Source organism: Ciconia boyciana, chromosome 10, assembly GCF_034638445.1.
Source record: "Ciconia boyciana chromosome 10, ASM3463844v1, whole genome shotgun sequence".
In the NCBI taxonomy this organism is placed as follows: Eukaryota; Metazoa; Chordata; class Aves; order Ciconiiformes; family Ciconiidae; genus Ciconia; species Ciconia boyciana.
Window position 1 is genome coordinate 22,040,244 of NC_132943.1, and position 6,000 is coordinate 22,046,243.

General features: G+C 40.9%; 1 long non-coding RNA gene across 1 annotated transcript in view; it reads right to left on the minus strand.

Moving 5' to 3' along the window:
- The window catches only part of LOC140657497 (uncharacterized), a 55,142-nt gene extending 50,942 nt beyond the window's left edge, over nucleotides 1-4,200 (minus strand). Inside the window, exon 1 of the long non-coding RNA XR_012044369.1 lies at nucleotides 4,085-4,200. This is a non-coding gene — a long non-coding RNA (uncharacterized lncRNA). The remainder of the gene's footprint in view (nucleotides 1-4,084) is intronic.
- Between the last annotated feature and the right edge of the window lie 1,800 nt (nucleotides 4,201-6,000).

Here is a 6,000-nt window from a genome sequence, read left to right on the forward strand (position 1 = left end):
ATGAATATGAATAATGCACTTTCTAGTCCTCTCTTATTAGATGAGAAAATGTGTTGATTTTGCTGGTAAGATATGAGAATTAGTGTTCCAGTGTGATTTACCTCAAAATACTGGAACATTTATACATTTGCTAGAATAGGGGTCTGCCATAATTTAGAGTTGAAACAACATTTTTTAAAGTTTTGCTATTTAGCTATGCGTATTTGTATCAGGATAAAGGTTGGCATGTTAAATGACAGCCCAAATTAATTTATTTTCTCAAAATATGACTAGGAATTTGGAAGTGCTTTACATTTTGTAGTAATCAAGAACTATTTTAGCTCTTTTGATAAACTTGTCTGAGCTGCTTTTGTTAACAAGTGTCTGAAATGTAAATGAAGAAATGTTACAGATACTTGAGGCTCTGCTTACCTGCAGAAGAAACAGCAAGCTTTTCGAGCAATGGTGTCAGAAGTGTGTGCCTAGCTATCATGTGCACATTTAGAGTCCTTAGGGCAGAAGAGATTATTTAGTAAAGTGGCCAGTGAATATTGCAGTTAGACTAAATGATTGTTGTAGATCCCTTCCAACTGAACTATTTTTATTCTATTATTGACTAGATTTAGAGGAGAACTTAGGCAGCTACTGGTCTTCTCTTTCATCCCTGTGCCTCCCTTCCCAGCATTGCCATGAACTAAGGGGTCAGCTGCTTTTTGTTCTGTAGCCTCCTCTGGATCCTAGGGGTTGTTCTTCAGTGGTTTGGAAAACACATTGGGTCGAATGAGATACAGTCTTCATTTGCAACTTGTTGGTCCTTCTACCATAATTTATCCCAAGATGGCCTATGGATCCTCATGCCAGGGATTCCTGATAGTGCAGATTAACTGGAACCAGATGTCCAGGGTGGGATAGAAGGGGAGATGTCAGAGGCAAGAGCTGGATGAAGTAGTATGGGAGATCACGGAAAGGACTTCTCAAATCCTGTCCTCAAAATATTTTTGTTCTGGGTTTTGGTTTTTTGTTGTGGGTTTGTTTTTTTTTTTAATTGAGAAGGAAATCTAGCTCACTATGCAATGGCAAATGGCAGCTGTTTGACAACAGATTGTTTTCTACTGTCAGGAGAGGACTCACCAGCACAATATGCATGATTATATCATCCCATGGGGATACAGCTAAGTGAACATAGCAACACTATTCACAAATAGTTCTACAAATAGACTGTATCTGTTTACTATTTTTACAATTTCTATTTACTTGTTTGCTAGTGAACAAATGAAAGAGTTTACATGTAAGAAACATTTAAGATAGCAAGAATATGATGAAAATGCAGGTAGCCATTTTGCAAAGGAATACACAGCAGAACTGATACAGTTTTTCTCAACAGCTCTTTTAATTACTTGCATGAATATATTTACCTACCAATTGAATAAATAGTCTGTGAATAGTAGAAGAGAGCTTCTCTCATTTACAGTGCAAGAAGAAAAACACCATTTCAATGATACTACTGTGAAGACAGATTTATCAACAAGTTCAGGTTTAAAAAAAACCCTGAAATTTACTGGGTATCTGCAGTTCAGGAGTCTACAAAATCTACAGGCCTTCCTATAGCTTTTTGCTCAGGAAAAGTATACATTTATCAGATTTATTACATGCAATGAAGAATTACCACAGGCCTCTTATAAAATCAGTGGGAGATAGATCCAAAAGATCCCAGAAAAGAAACACAAAAAAAGTAAAACCTACAGTTTGATTGCAGTGTTTGAGTGCTGTACTATCACTGGCCTCATAAAACACACACATTCATGCAACAGGTTTATAGGTAGCATTCACAAAGACCTACTTTTGAAGGATATATAGCATTTCAGGTAGTTCCTTCACAAAAATTCCACCATCAATTTCTGCCAGAATGACTGCTCACTAGCTAACTTAATTTGTTTGATACTGCAATCTTCCTCTCTCCAACACATCACTTTTGGCCACAGAAGCACACTTGAGTCTCCCAAACCAAGGAAAATGACAGGGCAATGATCCCTGCAGTGTTTTAACCTGGCTGAAATCTTTATCCTATCACATTGATTTTTTTTTTTTAATATTTGTTCATTTTTATGGACTGTTATTTGACTGTTATGAGCAGGGGTTTGGTGCAATGGGACTGAAAACATGACTGTAACAGACTAAATTCTGCCCTGCCACGAGTCCCATACATGGGCAGGCTCCTATTCTGCAGCTCTTGGGAAGAGGACAGTCACAGACCCACAGATGTGAATTTGCCTGCAATTTCAGCAAATTGGATAGTGTAATAAGTTTATTGCCGCTATGAGAGAATAAATCAAGATAAGTTTGGGGGAGAAGTGAATAGGCCAGAGGACAAATATAGCCAGATAGCCGAGAGCTAAAAATAGTAGACACAAAAGAAAAAAAGATACTTGATAAAAGCAACAATATCTGTTCTCCCCTTCACTTAAATAAGATAATTTTACAGATGGCCAGTAAAATTTAAAAATTACAGTCAGCAGAGCCAGTATGAAATGATAATAGCGATTTAGGTTAAGTCCAAATCTGCGCTTTTTGTATTTCCTTTATTTTCTTCCTACATTTTCATAAAGACTAAGGATCTACAAAGCTTGGGAAACAATTAAAATAACTGACAATTTTAGATATGCAGTATTCCTCAAATATTTTACTTGAAATAAATTCCCATTAGTATTCTACAGTGATTTAAACTACCATGAACAGGTAGGGAAGGAAATTAGAAGATCAGAGACCGGTTTTGGAGATAGCAGTAATAAAATGTGAAAACCTCAAATGAACTCTAGGACACACCAGATTCTAGTTTGGGGGTTTTTTTGGTCGTGTCCCCCCCAAGTTTCAGAGAGGAGCTTTCATCAAAATATATCTTTAGGAAGTGGCTTAAAGTCAGGTTTAGGCCTACATTCAAATTTATTCGTGACAAAAATGCAGATGTTGCAATGAAATCTCTCGGGGAGAGGGGGAAGAGTGCAGCAAATCACCAACTTTATAAACCATTGCATCTCCACACAATTTCACCTCATACAAGCCAATTCATGCATGCGAGCAAAGCAAATGTATTTTATCTGTCATCTAGCAGGCATAGGTTCCACACTAGACGAGGGTAAGAGAAGCTACCACTCTTCATTAAACCTATTTTGAGAGCTGTGAGGGAGAAGGAGGTGAACTCCACACTATTTTTGAATGACAGCATAACATCTACCCTGAACACCTATGAAACCAACAAAAGGACCCACTAGCAATGAGGCAAAACATAGGAGAATGTGGATATTGCATAAGCACACTCACCTGAATTACAAAGAGCCTGCTTCACAGTGTAAAGTCAGTCCTTAGTTGCAGTGTAAATCAGGAGTATTTCTAACATACAGCTATGAGTTAGGTTGAACATTCTTGTGACTGATGAATTTAGCAGTTGTTCTTCATTTTGGGTTAAAAGCAAATGGGTTAAACCCATTTAGGATCTTTGATGGAACCAGACAGCTTGGAACAACAGGCACATGCGGTAGGGGAAGGGCATTACGCTTTTGCTTGCAGGAAGGGAAGAGCATGGGAGACAGCTTGCATCAGTCAAGAGGAACTAGCAGGATGTTTTAGCCATAACCACAACCTAGTATTGCCAAAAAGCTAAAGGAGAGACAAGTCTTGGGCCAATTTCTGTTTGGAAAGAAGGTGAAAGCTGTGAGCCAAGAAACTCTTTCCTGTTTTGTCCAAGGAAGGTGGACCTTGAGTTTCCTTTTAAAAATATTCTTGGAGTGCATCAAACACCCAGTACTTCTCCTGTGTTTTTTTCTCCTAAGCAAAATATTACAGACAGCACTAATTATGATTAAAAATTGACTCAAAAAAACCCCAAGCCCAACTCCCAACAATGCAGATTTAAGCTCAATCAAATGTAAGCATGTTAAAGGACAGTTAAACACATAACAAACTCCCTTGCCAAGAAGGGAGGGGCCAGCAAATGGAGATTTTAGCTAGTAGTTGGGTCTCGGTTCTTGTTAACATTTCCTTCTCTTTACTGTTTTAAATGCATATTCTTTCTACTCAAAGTCATTTTGAATGAGAGATGAAAACTTACCTTTGAGTATTTGCTACAGGGCAGAAAACCTCAAAATCAAACCTCTTGAGAGCTGATTTCAGGAAATGGGTAGCAGATTTCAGCAACTGGTGCAAAATGATAGAATGGCAATTTTCCCTCCCAAGCGTACTGTAAGAAAGATAGAATAAGCCTTTGTGAGAACACAGGCAGCTGATCAGAAAGATTTGATATCAGCACTTAGTAATTTACCTGCCAGAAGAGTTACAGTGCAATTAGGAGCACTGTACTGGGATGTGTTTCCAGACTATCCAAGTACTCTCACAGCTATGCAGTAGCCCTTCTGTCTCCTGGCTGCATTAAAATGCTGTGCGTCGCTCTACAATACTGACAGCTGTATCAAATCTAAAAGAAACCAGCAGTCACCTGTCACAACACCTTTCAGTGCAGCACACACTGATTACCAGGCACTCATTCATTAGCCCCATTTGTTTGAAATTCTCCCTAATTGTGTGCTTGCTGCTTTTCCATTCATGATAGACAGCAATTCTGCTAGCAAGCTTAAGAATAAAATACCTGAATACCACCCTTAATTCACTCTTTAATTAACATATTGCTGCTGTATGAACACACCAAAGCCTTTCACTGACTCTTACTGGATCCGGTCTTACTGGATCTCACTTTCCACTGGGAAGTGGCTTCTCTCCCAGCCGCCAGCCTGTGCCCTGGCCTGTCCCGCGACCCACAAGGGCTCTCTAGCCACCCCATGGTGGCCTCTGCCGGCACGGTGCCACCTGTCTCTGACCCCAGGTACATGTTGCATTGGCAGGGCACGCTGGAGCTGGCAGACTTGCCCCTGCAGAAGGGCTCCGTGGAGCTCCTCAAGCAGAGATGGGAGTCTGCCAATGCGACAAGCCCTGGCCCGACGCTCCGGTGCTCGCCAGCCCCACGGTCCCTGGTGCTGGGTAAGATCAGCCGCAGCAGCACCGTGGAGAATGTGCCAGCAGACAGCAGGAGGGTGGATGTGTTCAAGGAGGAGACCCTAGGTGGCCCTCAGCAGATGGAGCACTTCCCCATCACTGTGGAAGAGCTGCGGAGCCACTTCGAGGCCCTGGGTGGCAAGAAGGTAAGTGCCTGGGCGGGGTGGCCACCTCGAGGGAATGGAGATGGGCCCCCGGCCCGCAGGGCGGTTTCCCCAGCCTCACACCGCCCCTCTCCTGTGCCCGCCGGGGATGGGCAACGCCGGCCACAGCTCCTCTGGAAGTCCTGTGGACAATTTGGGTCAGTATGTTAATACTAAGTGTTCTATTGCTTTCCTTATTCCATAATGTTATTGATGTGGATCATTTTAATGGTTGCTGACCGGCGCTATCTGCCAACCTGTCAGGTAAGTTAGTGTGCAATTGTGCTTGGCCGGTGCTTTTTAGGGGGGGAGAAGAAGAAAATGTTATGGCCTGAGAGAAAAATTCCCAAATGAAACTATTTACAAACACACTAAAACTTTCTGAAGCAATTGCTTCTTATTTGTAGAACAGTATTGACTCCATTCACCCATTGGCTTTCACTGGCGTAACATGACAGGCCTAGACAAATTGCAACCTCTATTTGTCATCAGATTTTTGTCTGAGAAACGTCTGTGATTTCTTTGAACTATCTGCGGAGAAGCTAGGCATTTTTGACGCTTTAAAAATGCTTCAGAGATGTATAGGATACTGAAAAGATTATTAGTAATCTTAATTAGGGCAACTTCATTTGGTTTTGTGGCTACAAAGTCTTTCACCATGCTTTACCTCTTCTGCATGAAAACTAAAATGTCCCTGCAGGTTTTGGTTGCTGATGGAATATTTTATACCTTCCACGTGGTAATTCCTCACTTCTTGTTCAGTTACCAGGTTAAAAAAAATACATAAATAAATAAAAAATCCCCTTTGAATAATTTTTACCCCACTTCTCAATCA